We start from the raw sequence: 17,138 nt of genomic DNA, 5'->3' as shown, positions 1-17,138 counted from the left end.
CTCCCTAGATCTCAAATCCTCCAAACCTGGCAACATCCTTGTTTTCCGAACCCTTTCAAGCTTCACAACAACCTTCCTCGAGCAAAGAGACCAGAATTGTATGCAGTATTCCTACAGTGGCCTAACCAAAGTCGCAACACAAACTCCCAATTCCTATATTCAGTGCACTGACCAATACAAGCAAGCATCCCAAACGTATTCTTCATTATCTTCTTTACCTGTGACTCCATTTTCAAGCAACTACGAACTTGCACTCCAAGGTCTCTTTGTTCAGCAACATTCTCCAGGACCTTACCATTAAGTATTTAAGTCCTGCCCTGGTCTGCCTTTCCAAAATGCAGCACCTCGCATTTATCTAAAGTAAACTCCATCTGCCACTCCTCAGCCCATTGGCCCATCTGATCAAGATCCTGTTGAACTCTGAGGTAACCGTCTTCGCTGTCGACTACACGTCCTATGATCACATCCAAATCATTTTTATATAAATGATGAAAAGCAGTGGACCCAGTACTGATCCTTGTGGCACACCGCTAGTCACAGTTCTCCAGTCTGAAAAGCAATCCTCCACCACCACCCTCTGTCTCCTACCTTCCAGCCAGTTCTGTCTCCAAGTAGATAGTTCTTCCTCTATTCCATGTGGTCTAACCTTACTAACCAGTCTACTATGAGGAACCTTGTTGAATGCCTTACTGAAGTCCATACAGATCACTTCAGCTAGCTTGGCACTCATTGCTTTCTAATTACCTTATTGACATTTAGTACATTTGCTTCCAACACAGGTTTCTCTCTTTGAAACTGGATGTTAAGTTCTAATAATATGGTCACTGTTTTCTACAGGATCTTTTACTAGAGGTTATTTATTAAATCTGCCTCATTATATATCACCAGCTCCAAAATAACCTGATCCCTGGTTGGATCCACAACATATTGTTCAAGGAAACTATCCCAGTACTGTCTGTCTGTTTGGGTGCCAATAGACTATTTTCTTTTTGTAAATAGAAATATCCCCAAAAATTATAGTTCCCATATGTAGAGTTTACAATGGAGTACCAAAGTGATGGTTTCAATTTTACCAGTGTTCAACTGAAATAAATTAGGTATCAGATTATCAGCACGACAATAACTGATTGGAGAGGCTCAGACAGAGAGAGAGATATGGTCAGCATGAAAAATTGCCTTATTCCTGTGAATGATTTTGCGAAGGGGTAACATTTGAATAAGAAAGAGGGATGCAAAAAGATCCTTGGAAGACACTCACAGTAACAGTATGGAGCAGGAAGAGAAACCATCATAAAAACTGCTATGGCAGCAATAACCAAGGCAGTACGATCCCATTGAGCTAGGCAATGAAGAAAAGGAATTACCAATTCTATCTCTGCTTGACATCCACTTTCTAATCTTTGGGATAAAGATTGAGACAGTGTATTGACATTTTTCCTCTAAGCACAATAAAGAGTTTTAGTTCAGTGTATGACCTGCTGTCCACAGTGATTAATGGACCAAAAACGTGTTTTATCCTAACACTGAAGCAGATATATCATGTAGTGTCCTTTACATTCTATCCAATTAGCAGAGTTTATTTGAACAGGAATTTCCAGTTTGGAATGCCAGTATGGGCAAATGGAACGTTGATATTTCCAAGAATCAAACAAAATGTTATGACTGGTTTTGACAATTAAACATGGCTATGGAATTAAGTACGAAACCAAGGCATCATTAACTGAATAAAGCCAAAATATTACAGGTGCTGGAAATCTGAAACAAACAAAGAGACCATGAAATAAACACCATGCATCTGCCACCATTGTCCTTCTAGATGGAAGTGATTGTGGGTTTGGAAGTTGCTGTCTAAGCACCTTCAGTCAGTTTTGGCTACTCGTCTTGTAGCTGGTACACAATGTCAGTGGTGGAGGTCATGATTTGGAGATACCGGTGTAGGACTGAGGTGTACAAAGTTAAAAATTACACAACCAGGTTATAGTCCAACAGGTTGGCTTTCATTTAAAGCTGTTGGACTATAACCTAATGTTGTGTGATTTTTAACTCAGTGGTGGAGGAGGTGGATGCTTGTGGATGTCATACCAACTGAGCTGCTTTGTTCTGGATGGTGTCAAGCTTCTAGAGTGTTGTTGGAGCTGCACCCATCCAGGCAAGAGGGAAGTATTCCATCACACTCCTGACTTGTGCCTTGTACAGGGTGAACAGGTTTTGGGAAGTGACTTGCTGCTTTTGCTGTTTGGCATGCAAATAGTCCTGCTTGATAATTTCACCAGGTTGATACCTCATTTTTAAGCATGCCTAGTACTGCCCCTAGCATACCCTCCTGCATGCTTCATTGAACAGAGTTAATACCCTGGCTTGATGGTACTGGTTGAGTAGGGGATATGCCAGGCCGTGAGGTTCCAGATCGCATTGGAGTACGATTCTGCTGATGGCCCACGGTGCCACATGAATATTCATAAATTATAGATCTGTTTGAAGCCTGTTCCATTTTGTAGGGTGATAGTGCCATATAAAACAATAGTGGATATTATCAAAAGAAAGACAGAACTTTATCTTCAGAGGGACTGCGTTTACTTACACTGTCGCAAACAGATGCATTTGAAGCTGGTAAATTGGTGAATACATTTTTTCCTCCGTAAGTACATCTCCCACCTGTCTCTGTCAGTGGTCCCCAGCTTTTCAGATACCAGTCTTCAGCTAATTCAATTCACTCCACGTACTATCAAATGGTTGCAGACACTACGTATTGCAAAGGCCATGGGCCCTGACAATGGTACTGAAGGCTTGTGCTCTAGAACTTGCCATTCCAAGCCGTTCCAGTGCAGTTACAACACTGGCTTGGGAATGACAACTGACAAGTAACATTCGCGTTACACAAATGCCAGGCAATGACCATCACCAATAAGAAACTCTCACCAGCCCCCCTTGACATTCAAATGGTGTTACAATCACTATCAACATCCCATATTGACCAAAACCTCAACTGGACTCACTACATAAACACAGTGGCTACAACAGCAGGTCAGAGGATACTGTGGCAAGTAAATCACCTCCTGACTCTCCAAAGCCTGTCCACCATCTACAAGGCACAAGTCAGGAGTGTGATGGAATACTCCCCACTTGCATGGACAGATATAGCTCCAACAAAAGAAACTTGACACCATCCAGGACAAAGCAGCCCATTTGATTTGTACCACATTCACAAAGTATCCACTCTCTCCACCACTGGCACTCAGTAGCAGTGTGCACGGCAGATATCCACCCAAGATTGCGAATTTTGAGAAGATATGTAGCTCAGGTGGAGGTTCAGGTTGTAAGCTTGCTCACTGAGCTGAAAGGTTTGTTTTCAAACGTTTTGTCACCATGCGAGGTAACATCATCAGTGAACCTCTGGTGATGTGCTGTTGTTATGTCCCGCTTTCTGCGTGTGTCTTGGTCTCATAAGGTGGGTGATATCACAGTGGAACGAACAGTTAATGGAGAATTTCAGACCAGCATCTACAGGAGAGCAACACACAGAGCAGATACTTAACTACAGAAGCAATCATTCCAACATCCACAAATGGAGCTGCATCAGGACATTTAAGTGGGCCACAACACACTGCAGCACCCAGAAGTAAAATATCTATACAACATATTCAAGAAGAACAGATAGCCAATAAACACAATCCACTGATTCCTATACAACACACCCATCTTAAGAGACCAAGACACATAAATAGAAAGTGAGACATAACACCAGTGCTTTCCTGGAGGCTCACTAATGATGTTACCTAGCATGGTGATGAAATGTCTGAAAACAAACCTTCTAGCTCAGCGAGCAAACTTACAACCTGATTCACCCAAGATCCTCAGACAACATATTCCAAACCCACAACCACTTCCACCTAGAAGGACAAGGACAGGAGATACATAGGAACAATGTCAGCTGCAAGTTCACTCCAAGCTACTCATGACCTTGATATGGAAACATATCACCGCCCTTCAATGTTGCTTGGATAAAATGCTGAATTTCCTTCCCTAATGGCATTGTGGGTCAAGCTACAGCAGGTAGACTGCAGCAATTCAAGCTCACCGCCATCTTCTCAAGGTCAACTAGGGACAGGCAATAAATGCCGGCCAACCAATGACACTCATGCCCCATTAGAGAATAAAAAAGAATTAGGGAGAAACTCAGCAGATTTGACATAGTCTGATTCGAGTTCAATATGTCTCTTCTTGAGTACTAAAAGGTAATGGAAACTCTTTTTGTGTGTACTTTGGATGGAGGTAGAAGCCCAGTACAAGACCTAGTGCAACAACTGTTAGTGGAATAACAGAGAGAACGAGAGAGTTGCAAAATAGGTCTACATTAACTAAAATAAGATGAGTGATGTGCTTTGAAATTCTCAGCAGTGCCACTTTGCATAGTGGCGCAGAAGCTAAAGGTAAAAATACAGTCATCATAGTCCCATCAGACCACAAAACTGCTCTCGGATTAGCAGAGGACTGGTGATTGTTTAAACGAAGGTCACCATGTCTCAGATGAGGGGCAAATTTAAGAAGCAGAATGCTTCATAGTAACCCCAGCCAGCATGGGAACTGATCCTCTTCTGTTGGTGTTTCTCTTTATTGCACACAATCAGAACCAAACATTCACTATTAGGAAAAATTGTACATGTGCAGTAAAGAGGTGCGCAATTGAAACAGCTAAATTTCAAGGACTGAAAGGATCATTAGGACTCTACTTGATAGAATGTCAAAGAAAGAGAGAGGTGACTTCATTGAAACATAGGATTGTTACAGGTCTTGACAGGCTAAATGCTGAGAGATGTTTCCCCTTATGGGAGACTCTAAGACCAGAGGACATAGTCTCAGAATAAAACTTCACCAATTTAAGACTGAGATCAGGAGAAATTTCTACTCCGAGTGTTGAGTGTCTTTGGACTACTTATCACAAAGAGGTGTTAGGGTAAAATCTTTGCATACCTTAAGGCTGAGATAGGTAGATTCTTGATCAGTAAGGAAATCAAGCATAATTGGGAAAGGGCAGGAAAATGGACACGAGGAATATTGAATCAGCCATGACCGTATTGATTGGTGAAGCAGGTTCAAGGGGTTGAATAGCCTATTCCTTGTTCCTATTTCTTACAGTTTTATGGCTGTTGAACTGGTCTATCTGCCTGGAAACATTTGCATGTTAGCACGAATTTTAAAATCATATTCTTGGATTATTTTTAAGACTTGTATACCATTTATCTCAGTCTTAGATTCTAAGAAGAAATGGGCACACTTCTTTTCCAAAACTAAAGCAGAAATTGCTGTAAAATCTCAGCAGGTCTGACAGCATCTCTGGAGAGAAATCAGAGTTAACATTTTAGGTCCCATGACCTTTCTTCCAAACAGTGATTCCTCTGCTCATTAATATGATGAAACACTTGAACAGTTAAAAAAAACTATTCAGACTCAGTAATAATGGAGACAGGATGTTGCTTATTCCTTGCCTTAACATTTCCTCTGCAGAGAGGAGTTGGCAAACATTTCAAATGGTACCAAGTTAAAACACCATTTCCAAGTGAAACATCAATCTCTTGTGAACAAACACATTCAGGCCTTCTAGAAATGGATGTAACAAAACATCAAGCAAACCCAAATTTGATGGTGCGAGCTGTATTAAATAAATTTTAAGAGGCTAGTTACTTCGTGGGTGAGCTTATGGCAAAATCAAAGACCCATACCATTGCTGAAACCTTAATCACGCCTACCTGGAAAAAAAACATAGGTGTGATGTGGTGAGCTAATGCTGCAAAAAGAATCAACAAAATTCCACTCTCTGAAAATCGTTTCAACAACAAATCGTATTGAGGTGGTGCTGCAGGACAAGTTAGCTACTAGTGGTAAGTTTGCTTTGCAGATTGACAAGTCCACTGATATAAGTAGACACTGCCAGTAGCTGGCCAATAGTTCAGAATATTGATGGGAAATCCATTCAGGATAATATTTTTATTCTGTAAGGAGCTACCAAGTCATGCAACCGGTAAAGAAATATTTCAGATAACAGGTACCCACTTGAGGGAAAAACTAACTAACCTGGGCTACGAGCTGAAGCATTTGCACTGATGGAGCAGCTTCTATGACAGGGAAAATCAAAGGATTTGACAGTAAAGTAAAAGAGGACAATCCTGACATCTAGATCATCCACTGCATCCTCCATACTGAAACCCTTGCAACCAAAACAATGCAACAACAGAGTTAGCTGCAGTGTTACAGAACACATGAAAACTATGAATTACATACAATCATGGTCATCAAACTCATATTTACTCATTATTGTATGTGCAGAAATGGAGGCCAAGCAGTGTTTACTTTTACACATCAAGGTGCAATGGTTGTTGTGGGGGAAGATTCTCTCCTGTGTTCAAGAGCTCCAAGGAGAAAAGGACATGCACTTCATTAATTCATGAACTGTCTTGTAAAGAGTCACTATCTGATGATTATGGTGTGCAAATCTGGCATATCTTACAGACATTTTTAGCCATCTGAATGAACTGATTTCTAAAAGGCTGGGGCAAAATGAGACAATCCTGACCATGGCAAATAAACTCCAAAGTTCTAGATCAAAAGATGTTGTGAAACTTGAAAGGGTTCAGAAATGATTTACAAGGATGTTGCCAGGTTTGGAAGACTTGAGCTTTAGGAGAGGCCGAACAGGCTAGGGCTGTTTTCCCTGGAGCGGAGGCTGAGGGGTGACCTTATAGAGGTTTACAAAATTATGAGGGGCATGGATAGGGTAAATGGCCAAAGTCTTTTCCCTGGGGTCTGGGAGTCCAGAACTAGAGGGCATAGGTTTAGGGTGAGAGGGGAAAGATACTAAAGAGACCTACGGGGCAACTTTTTCACACAGAGGGTGGTACATGTATGGAATGAACTGCCAGACGAAGTGGTGGAGGCTGGTACAATTGCAACATTTAAGAGACATTTGGATGGGTATATGAATAGGAAGGGTTTGGAGGGATATGGGCCGGGTGCTGGCAGGTGGGACTAGATTGGGTTGGGATATCTGGTTGGCATGGACGGGTTGGACCGAAGGGTCTGTTTCCATGCTGTACATCTCTATGACTCTAAATCTGAGCCTTTGGCAAGAGACAGTAGCAATGGGTTGATGTTTCTAAAAGCATCATCAGCAACAGATGCAGCTGTCAAGATGCACAGCCTCACATTTAAATATCTCAAAAGTACTGTAATAAAAGTTTGAATTCTACTTCCACTCAAACATGGAAGACTATGACTGAATACCTGATCTATCTAATTCAGTGTCTTCTGATTCATTTCAAAATTTAATGTTAAAAACAAAGTGGAATATACAGATCTATGGATGGATCGCATAATTAAACTGAAGTTGAGAGAGATGTCTTTGTGTGTGCTTTGGCTGATTGTAATATGAATATGTGATGATCTCTGATCATACTATTGCTATACTACTGCCACTTGCAACAACATACCTGCAATCCAGCATTTTCAATACTAGCATACATGAAAAACTACAGGAGGGTATACTGGTCAGTGCAGTAAGATTTAGAGAGCACCCCTCCCTCAATTCCTCCCAGATCAAAAAGCTCTATGCACATTGGCAGGCCCAGGTTTCCTATCATTGCAGTAAACCACAATTTACTCTACATTAGGCTTTGCTCTGATCCATTGTATGGGAATAGTTAGTAATAATTGAGTTGAGTAGATTTTGAAAGTGCGCTTGTGCTCACAACTGAAGATGATGTATTTCTGTGGGTAGATTTGAAATTTGAATGTTTTCGATCCTTCTTTAGCTTGTTGTATGCACTATGTTGCAAACTTCACTTGTAAAGCCATAAACCATACTAAATGCAAGTAAAAGTTACATTTATGAGCAATCAACTCAGCTGAAAAACTGAATGTGCTATAGAATTGTTTGTCTTATTGATGTGTCCTTGATAATGAAAAAGCTTCGGAACTACTACTCTATACTAACACCAAAGCAAGCAGAAGATAAGCAGGTATTTTGTTTCATCTTGTCTCATTTTCTCCGGGCCAAAGGTGTGGCTGTGGGTACCAGCTTTGCCCATCTTTGTGGGATACTTGGAACAAGTCCTGTTCCAATCCTAATCAGTCCCCCACTCATCAATTTCTCCAATACATCGATATTTTCAGGGTCGCACCTAGTTTTTGACCAGAACAGTTTTGCTTCCAATTTCCATCCTTCTGTCACCTTCACCTAGTACATCTCTGACTCTTCCCATCAGTTCCTTGACTTGGTTGTTTCTGTTTCTGAGGATAGGCTGCCTATCAGTATCCTTTGGAAGCCCACTGACACTCAGTTACTTCAACTACACCTTGCTTTCAGCAGGGATTCCATAATCCCAGTTTCTCAGTCTCTGTTGCGTCTCTGATGACGCCAGCCGACCAGGCTGCTTCCAACATGACCACCCTTAACCCTCAATCGAATACATCACTCCACTTGGGTTGAAAAAGCTTTCAGCCTATCTAACTCATCTGCTACACTTCTGCCTCACCATCCCAGTCCTTCCCAGAACAATGATAGGGTTTTTCTGTCCTTGTTTTCCATTCCACTAGTCTCCATATTCAAAGGATCATTCTCCACCATTTCTGCCATCGCCAGCAAGATGCCACTACCAACACATCTTCCCCTCCCCTCTACTGTCTGCATTTGTCAGGGACCATTCTCTTCATGATACCCTGCATCATTCCTCCTTCACTCTTAATGCTCCCTCATTCCCCCATGGCACTACACATGAAATTAGAAAATGTGAACAATTGCTCATTTACCTCCTCACTGTCCGAGACCCCAAACACATCTTCCAGGTGAAGAAGCATTTCAATTGTAACTCTTTCAATCTAGTCTACTGTATTCACTGTTCACCATTCTGTTTCCTTTACACTAGTGAGATCAAGCACAGTTTAGATGATTGCTTTGCAGAACACCTTTTTCGCTATCTGCAGAAATGACTCTGATCTCCCCAACTGCTTGCCATTTCATATAAATCTTGCATTTTTTTGGTTCCTATGGGATGTGGGTGCCACTGTTGTTGCCCATCCTTACCCGCTTTTGAGAAAATGGCAGTAAGCTGCTTTCTTGAACTGCTGCAGTCGATGAAAGAAGATCCACAATGCTGTTGGGAAGGGAATTCCAGGATTTTGACCCAATGATACTGAAGGAATAGTAGTGTATTTCCTTGTCAGGAATTGAGAGTGGCTAGAAGGTGAACTTGCTGGTGGTAGTGTTCCTATGTAACTGCTGCTCTTGTCCTTCTAGATGGAAGAGTTTGTAAGTTTGGAAGATGGTGTCTAAGGATCTTTGGTCAATTTCTGCAATGCATCTTGTAGACAGTATAGCAGTGAAGTGACTGAATGTTTCTGGATGCGGTGCCAATCAAGCAGGCTGTTTTGTCATGGATGATGCCAAGCTTGAATGTTGTTGAAGATTCAATCGTCTAGGCAACAGGGGAGTATTATATCACACTCCTGACTTATGCCTTGTAGATAGAAGAAAGGCTATGGAAAATCAGGTGGGGAGTTACTCCTGCAGCATCCGTAGTCTCGGATGTATTCTTGTAGCTACTGTATTTATATGGCAGGACAAGTTCAATTCTGGTCAATGGTAACTTCTAGGATGTTGACAGTGGGGGAAATTTGGTAATGGTAACCCCATTGAATGCCAAGGGATGATGGCTATGAGAAAAGTGTGTAAAGGTATGAGCAGATAGGGAAAGAGTTATGTTTTGGGTTGTATGACAAAGGTTCAGCTAGCAAGACTTTGACCAGATAAGAACTTGCAGTAAACAATAAGGTGCTGGAGGGAAGCATTGTAGGTTAACGAGGTGAAAAGCATCCCTTATATAAAGCCAGTTAACAAGGTGAAAAGTATCCAGTACGTAAAGCCAGTTAACAAGGTCAAGAACATCCATTGTATGAGGCCAGATGGCTTAATCTTTACTGTTGATGCTCGCTGATTGTAACGGTCACACAATCAATATAGATGTTGCCTTATTTGGATATTGCTCCCTGTAAGTGACTATATAATTCCTTAAGAATCTGCTGTTCAAGAGAAGACCAAGAACTCATGTATTTGTGCATATGGGTGATTATTCTGGGCCCTGGAGGGCGAGAGAACAAAGATGAAGGAGGTAAAGCCATACTGTGTCTTTGAGTGTTTGCTTCGACTGATAGGGAATCGGGAAATGGGACTGACAGCTAAATTGTTTCTTATTAAAGGTTTCATCAAGGGGATGTCATGTCTGACCAATCTATTAGAATTATTTGGGGAGGTAATGAGCAAATTTGACAAAGAGGAGCCAGTGGATGTGCTTCCTTTAGAACTGATATGAGGAAGAATTTCTTCTGCCAGAGGCCATAAAATCTCTGGCAATCATTGCGCAAAAGTTCAAGTCATTGAATGCATTTCAGACAGAGATAGATGGCTCTTGAATAGTATGGGTATCAAAAGTTACGTGGAGAAGGCAGCTGAATGAGGTGGAGAAACATAGGTTATGTAGTACTCAGTGCCTCCAATTGTTTCTTGATGTCACATTAAGTGAATTGAACTGGCTGAAGACCCTCATCAGTGATGCTGGGAATGTCTGGAATGTACTAAGATGGATCACCCGCTTGGCACTTCTGGCCAAAGATGGTTGCAAATGCTTCAGCTGATCTCATGCTAACGTTCCTGTCCTGGACTTGCTGCCATGTTCCAATGGAGCACAATGCAAGTTTGCTTATCAACACCTCATTTTCTGCTTAGACACTTTACAGCCTCATGATTTCAATACTAAATTCAAATGTCTTTTGAAGACTAATTGTGTTGTGCTTGCAATCCATTTCTCTCATCCTCTCCCCACCTTATATCCCGAGCTGAAAAAGTGTCTTGTCTTGCTTTTGCCTGGTTTAATTTGATCTTAGTATAAATAACTTATTTCCACCCTTCCACATCTCAATTTACATCTCTTTTCTCCTTCTTTGCCATTAACCCCAACATTGTATGATATAGATTAGATTAGATTACATTACAGTGCGGAAACAGGCCATTCGGCCCAACAAGTCCACACCGACCCGCCGAAGCACAACCCACCCATACCCCTACATTTATCCCTTACCTAATACTACGGGCAATTTAGCATGGCCAATTCACCTAACCTGCACATCTTTGGACTGTGGGAGGAAACCGGAGCACCCGGAGGAAACCCACGCAGGCAGGGGGTGAACGTCCAAACTTCACACAGTCAGTCACCTGAGGCGGGAATTGAACCCGGGTCTCTGGCGCTGTGAGGCAGCAGTGCTAACCACTGTGCCACCCAAAGGAATTGGATAAAACTTCGGATTAAAAGGCATCAAAAGATAGGAGAATAAAGCAGGAACAGGCTATTGAGTTGGGTAATCAGTCATGATCAGAATGAACGGTAGAGAAGGTTTGAAGGGCTGAATGGTCTACTCTAGCTTCTATTTTCTGTGTTAGCAACTCTTTTGTCTTTTGCATTGGCCCTCTGCCTCTGTCAAAAGTTGAAAAAATAACATTTCCAATAGTTTTCAATTCTGAAGAGGAGTCATACTGGACTTAACAAGTTAACTGTTTCTCCTTTGACAGATAAGTGCCAGGTATGCTGATCTTCTCCAGCATTCTGTGTCTGTTTCATAACAAACAGAAGTTACACGGCATTCATCAATAAGGGTTACTTCAGAGACAGAATATTAATTGAGCAATACACTTGTTATAAAACACTCCCTGAAAAGTAGTCATGACAGGGTACAGTATGCAACTATTGATCATTGACACTGAACTCATGATGCAGTCAATGGCCCATTCATTTCAAAAATTAAATACAGGCACAGAATGTTAAAAACATTCAAGCACATCAACCTACACAGCATTTTCACTGCAACCCTTAAAGAGGAAAGGGTAGCCTGAGAATAAAGTGAACACAAGTAGATTTCTCAAAGGCAGACATATAACTAATAACTTGCAAATATTTTTATGATGTTGCACTATTAGGCAATCCCTTGCCAGTTATCTCCTGGCTGATCAAAGGTTTGAGAGCCAAACAAATTACCAATGCTGCAATATTATTGGTGGAGGCATATAGAACTAACACTGCAGGCTAATGCCACCAGCACCACCAGTCTAGTCCTGCTGAGTACTTTGTGTATTTGTTGTGTTTTTTAAAACTTTAGATTCTAGTTTTCACAGCAATTGCTTTTGCACAGGATATTATCACCTTTATTCCCCAATGCAAATAATTAAGGAGCCAAATACAATCAAATTGAGGTCAAAAATTGTATAAAAGAGTCTTATCTATTTGATAAAAAAAAGTTCATATCTAAACCTCTTCTCCAGCTTTTCACTATGTTACAAAATGTGAATCAGGCAAAGAAGTTGTTACAATAATTGCTAAAGCAACAGTGCATCCATTAAAAGAATGGTACAATGTCACTATTCATGCCTCAAATAACTAAAACACATGGAATATTTTGCAGCTATTCCTAATGCATCATAAACTCAATTACAAAGTGCAGGCACAAAGTCCACTCACTTAAACTTAAAACCTAACCAAATATGTAAACTATTTTAGCAAACATTGCAACAGGCTTGATTTATCTTTTAACTATAGTGGAAGAATGCATAAGTGGCTTATATAATTTGTTCTTAATCTAGCTGCTTAGATTTGTTTAAAATAAGATTTAACCTTCATTTGATTTAATGGCTCCCAGAATAAACACTTAATTAAAAGACCCTGCACTACAAATAACTGACATTTATCCTGTAGTTTACAAATTGTATACAGTGTATTGGCTATTTGACTTAAGTATTTTTTCAGCTTGGGTTACCTACATGGAATTTCAAATGTCCTATGTGAGGCCATATTGCGAAACCTAATAAATGTATCCAAAAATATTGGCTATAAAAGTATATCAGTCAGTTTCATTCATTGTGCAATTGCGAACCACAACAAGTGAGATTTGATTAATGCTCTGTGATGTGATTTTGTTTTAAAACAGATCTTCAAATTCAAAGGCAAACAGTTTGTGGATAGAGAGAGGTATTCATGCTCGAGTTTGAGATTACTTTCTTTTTTCATAACACAAATGTTATGTTTTTCTAACAACATTGAAATAGGAACTGTAAAGATAGAAATGTCTCAGGATTATTGTTTCAAGGTAATTGGGAGTTTTTTTCCTCTTTCTGATGCAATGAAATCAGGGAGATTGTTAATTATCACATTGCACAAAAAGAACCAAAAAGCCATCAGGAATCAAAAATAAGAATCAATTAGGAAAAAAGGAATTTCACCTGTCACAACGTACAGAGATACCGCAACAAAAATATTTTCGTCCATAACAGGAAGATGTTGATGTAACAAAGCATGCCTCCTAGACTTTCTAGCCCTTTCTAAATACCCCAATAGCTAATTATTACAAAACGCTTTACTCAATGCACAATAGGTTCTCTAAATTCTGGATATAGAACACAAGCAAGGAATAACAAATTCACATGTGGACGACCTACAAAGAGCCAGGTAGTACAAGAAAAACATGAAAATTATATAAAATATGGTCATGATCCTACATTGCTGCTGTGAGTACAGCACATGTCTTGATTATAGGCTTGTATGGCAGGTTAGATGGACATTATACTGAATAGTTTATAACTTAAACATTTCTAACAGTCTGCTTACACAACTTGTTCATGACAAATTGATCATTTTTAAGCAACAGCTTCCCAAACCATCGAGCCCAAATAACCTGCTGGGACATTAGTGTGATACTCCATAGCACAGGGAAACATGATCTCTGAAGGGATATTCCTCAGAGTCAACAATGAATGACACTTATCTTAAGTAAGCACAGAAAAGGAAGTTGTTGCTCTTCCTAGCTTGTGCACCTAATATGTGCACAGAATGAAGAAAGTGCCCAGAAGTATTCAGTTGGGAGTGACTACAAGGCAGTTATCAACATTCAGATATGGTCATAATTGCCATCAGCAACAAGGACACATTCCAACAGTGAAATGATTTTGAGTATGTGAAAGGTTTCTTTTGTTTAAAAAAAATTCACGGACTGCATGTAACTATAGAATGAGACACATTTTTAACTACTGATGTATAATAGGTGACCATCAGGTTGTTCTTAATGCCATCTATCTGCGTAACTGTGAGGTCTAATTTCAATATGCCGAAAATTATCCAATGCAGCTTGCCAAATTGCAAAAGCAAGAACCACTAAATGATGGTGGAATGTGAATAAAAATTTATTTGAACATAAACAGAGGTGGTGGTGCTGGACATCTTAAAATGCATAAAGGTGGATAACTCCCTAGGATCTGACCAGGTGTACACTAGAACTATTTTGGAAGCTAGTGAAGTGATTATTGGGCCCCTTGCTGAGACATTGTATCAATAGCCATTGATGAGTTGCCCGAAGACTGGAGATTGGCTAACTATTTAAGGAAAAGCCAGGGAACTATAAACCGATGAGCCTGACATCAGTAGTGGGCAAACTGTTGGCAAGAATCTTGAGAGACAGGATTTACATGTATTTAGATAAGCAAGGTCTGATTAGGAATAGTCATATGGCTTTGTGCGCAGAAAATCATGTCTCACTAACTTGATTGAATTTTCTGAAGAAGTAACAAAGAGTATTGATGAGGGCAGAATGGTTGACATAATCTATGTGGACTTCAGTAAGGCATTCTACAAGGTTCTGAATTGTAGACTGGTTAGCAACGTTAGATCATGGAATACTGGAAGACTTACACAACTAGTTCAAAGGTAGAAAACAGAGGGTAGTGTTGGTGCAGGGTTGCTTTTCATTCTGAAGGCCTATTACCAGAAGGTGTGTCACAAGAATCTGTGCTGGGTACATTGTTTTTTATTATTTATACAAATGATTTGGATGTGAACATAGGAGATTTGTTTAGTAAGTTTGCAGATGACACTAAAATTTGAGGTGTAATGGACAGCAAAGAAGGTTACCTCAGAGTTCAATGGCATCTTGATCAGATGGGTTCAAATGGGCCGAGGAGTGGCCGATGGAGTTTAATTTAAGGTGATGCATTTTGGAAAGGCAAATCAGGACAGGACTTATACACTTAATGATTAGGTCCTGGGGAATGTTGCTAAACAAAGAGACCTTGGAGTGCAGGTTCATAATTTCTTGAAAGTGGAATCCTGGGTCGACAGGATAGTTTGGGATGTTTGCCTTTATTGGTCAGGGCATTGAGTACAGGACTTGGAAGATCATGTTGCAGATGTACAGGACATTGGTTAGCCATTGTTGGAATATTGCATGCAATTTTAGCTTCCCTGCTACAGGAAGGATGTTAGAGTCATAGAGATGTACAGCATGGAAACAGACCCTCTGGTCCAACCTGTCCACACAGACCAGATATCCTAACCCAATCTAGTCCCACCTGCCAGCACCCGGTCCATATCCCTCCAAACCCTTCCTATTCATATACCCATCCAAATGCCTCTTAAATGTTGCAATTGTATCAGCCTCCACCACTTCTCTGGCAGCTTATTCCATACACATACTACCCTCTGCATGAAAAAGTTGCCCCTTAGGTCTCTTCTTTATCTTTCCCTGTCACCCTAAACTTATGCCCTCTAGTTCTGGACTCCCCGATCCCAGAGAAGAGACTTTGTCTATTTATCCTATCCATGCCCCTCATAATTTTGTGAACCCCTATAAAGTCACCCCTCAGCCTCCGATGCTCCGGGGAAAACAGCCCCAGCCTGTTCAACCTCTCCCTATAGCTCAAATCCTCCAACCCTGGCAATATCCTTGTAAATCTTTTCTGAACCCTCTCAAGTTTCACAACATCTTTCCGATAGGAAGGAGACCAGACTTGCACGCAATACTCCAACAGTGGCCTAACCAACGTCCTGTACAGCCGCAACATGACCTCCCAACTCCTGTACTCAATAATCTGACCAATAAAGTTGTGAAACTTGAAAGGGTTCAGAAAAGATTTACAAGGATGTTACCCAGTTTTGAGGGTTTCAGCTTTTGGGAGAGGCTGAAAAGGCTGGGGCTATTTTCTTCTGAGTGTCAAAGGTTTATAAAATCATGAGGGGCGTGGATAAGGGAAATAGCCAAAGTTTTCTTTCCTCCCCACCCCCAGAGTAGGGGAGTCCAAACCTAGGGGGCATAGGTTTAAGGTGAGAGGGAAAATATGTAAAAGGGGCCTGAGGATGCACAGGGTGGCGTGTGTATAGAATGAGCTGCCAGGGGAAGTGACCGAGATTAGTACAATTAAACATTTAAAAGGAAGCTGGATGGGTATATGAATAGGAAGAGGTTAGAGGGATATGGGCCAAATGCTGGAAAATGAGACTAGATTAATTTAGGATATCTGATTGGCATGGATAAATTGGACTGAAGGGTCTTGTTTCCATGCTACACAGCTCTTATGACTCTATGATTATAAATAGCTACCTACAATCCCATTGAGGATTCTTAAAGAATGTTCAACAGCAAATTAAAAAGGACAGAACAGCAATAACAGGTGATATACCTTACCTGTGTATGTCTTAAAACTGCAAACAGAATGTAATGTCCATCATACAATATTTGAATATTTCAATTTACTTCTAACCTGAAGCAGGTGTGTACTCATATGAACCTCCATTGGACCCTATCCAAGAGACTAGCAGCTTGAGGATCAGTGTCATGAAGGTGGTAAGTGATTCATAATCATTTTTCACAGGATGTATGCCAGGTAGATGATGGCAGTTAGAACTAATCTTGCTGTTTCAGAGAGTAACTCAGATGTATAATAAAAATCTGTCAACTCTTGTATTGATGATACCCACATCAAATTAAATGCCCACCAGAATCACTCCAAGTTTACTGAAAATATAAATCTTATCCTGTTAAATTATCTAAAATTTATATGGTATAACTTGCACCAATTCCATTGCAACCCTAAATCTGGCAATGAAAATATTTATTGCAAAAGAAGCAATGTCTATCACGTTACTACAACTGCTACTATACAGTAATAGAACTAGCTATTTACCAGGCTTCTAAATTTTCCATAATACAACAAACTCTCGTCGATAAACCTAATCCTACTAAGAAATCTGCCTTGATAAACATTTGAAAAAAATATA

At 40.4% G+C, this 17,138-nt stretch overlaps 1 protein-coding gene across 4 annotated transcripts in view; it reads right to left on the bottom strand.

Moving 5' to 3' along the window:
• LOC140488125 (protein phosphatase Slingshot homolog 1-like) overlaps positions 1 to 17,138 on the bottom strand; it is a 125,304-nt gene that overhangs the window by 107,655 nt on the left and 511 nt on the right. The gene's annotated exons all lie outside the window — the stretch shown is intronic.

The sequence above is a fragment of the Chiloscyllium punctatum genome, chromosome 17 (assembly GCF_047496795.1).
Source record: "Chiloscyllium punctatum isolate Juve2018m chromosome 17, sChiPun1.3, whole genome shotgun sequence".
NCBI classification, from domain to species: Eukaryota; Metazoa; Chordata; class Chondrichthyes; order Orectolobiformes; family Hemiscylliidae; genus Chiloscyllium; species Chiloscyllium punctatum.
Note: the sequence above shows the minus strand (reverse complement) of the source record. Positions and strands in the feature narration are given on the sequence as shown.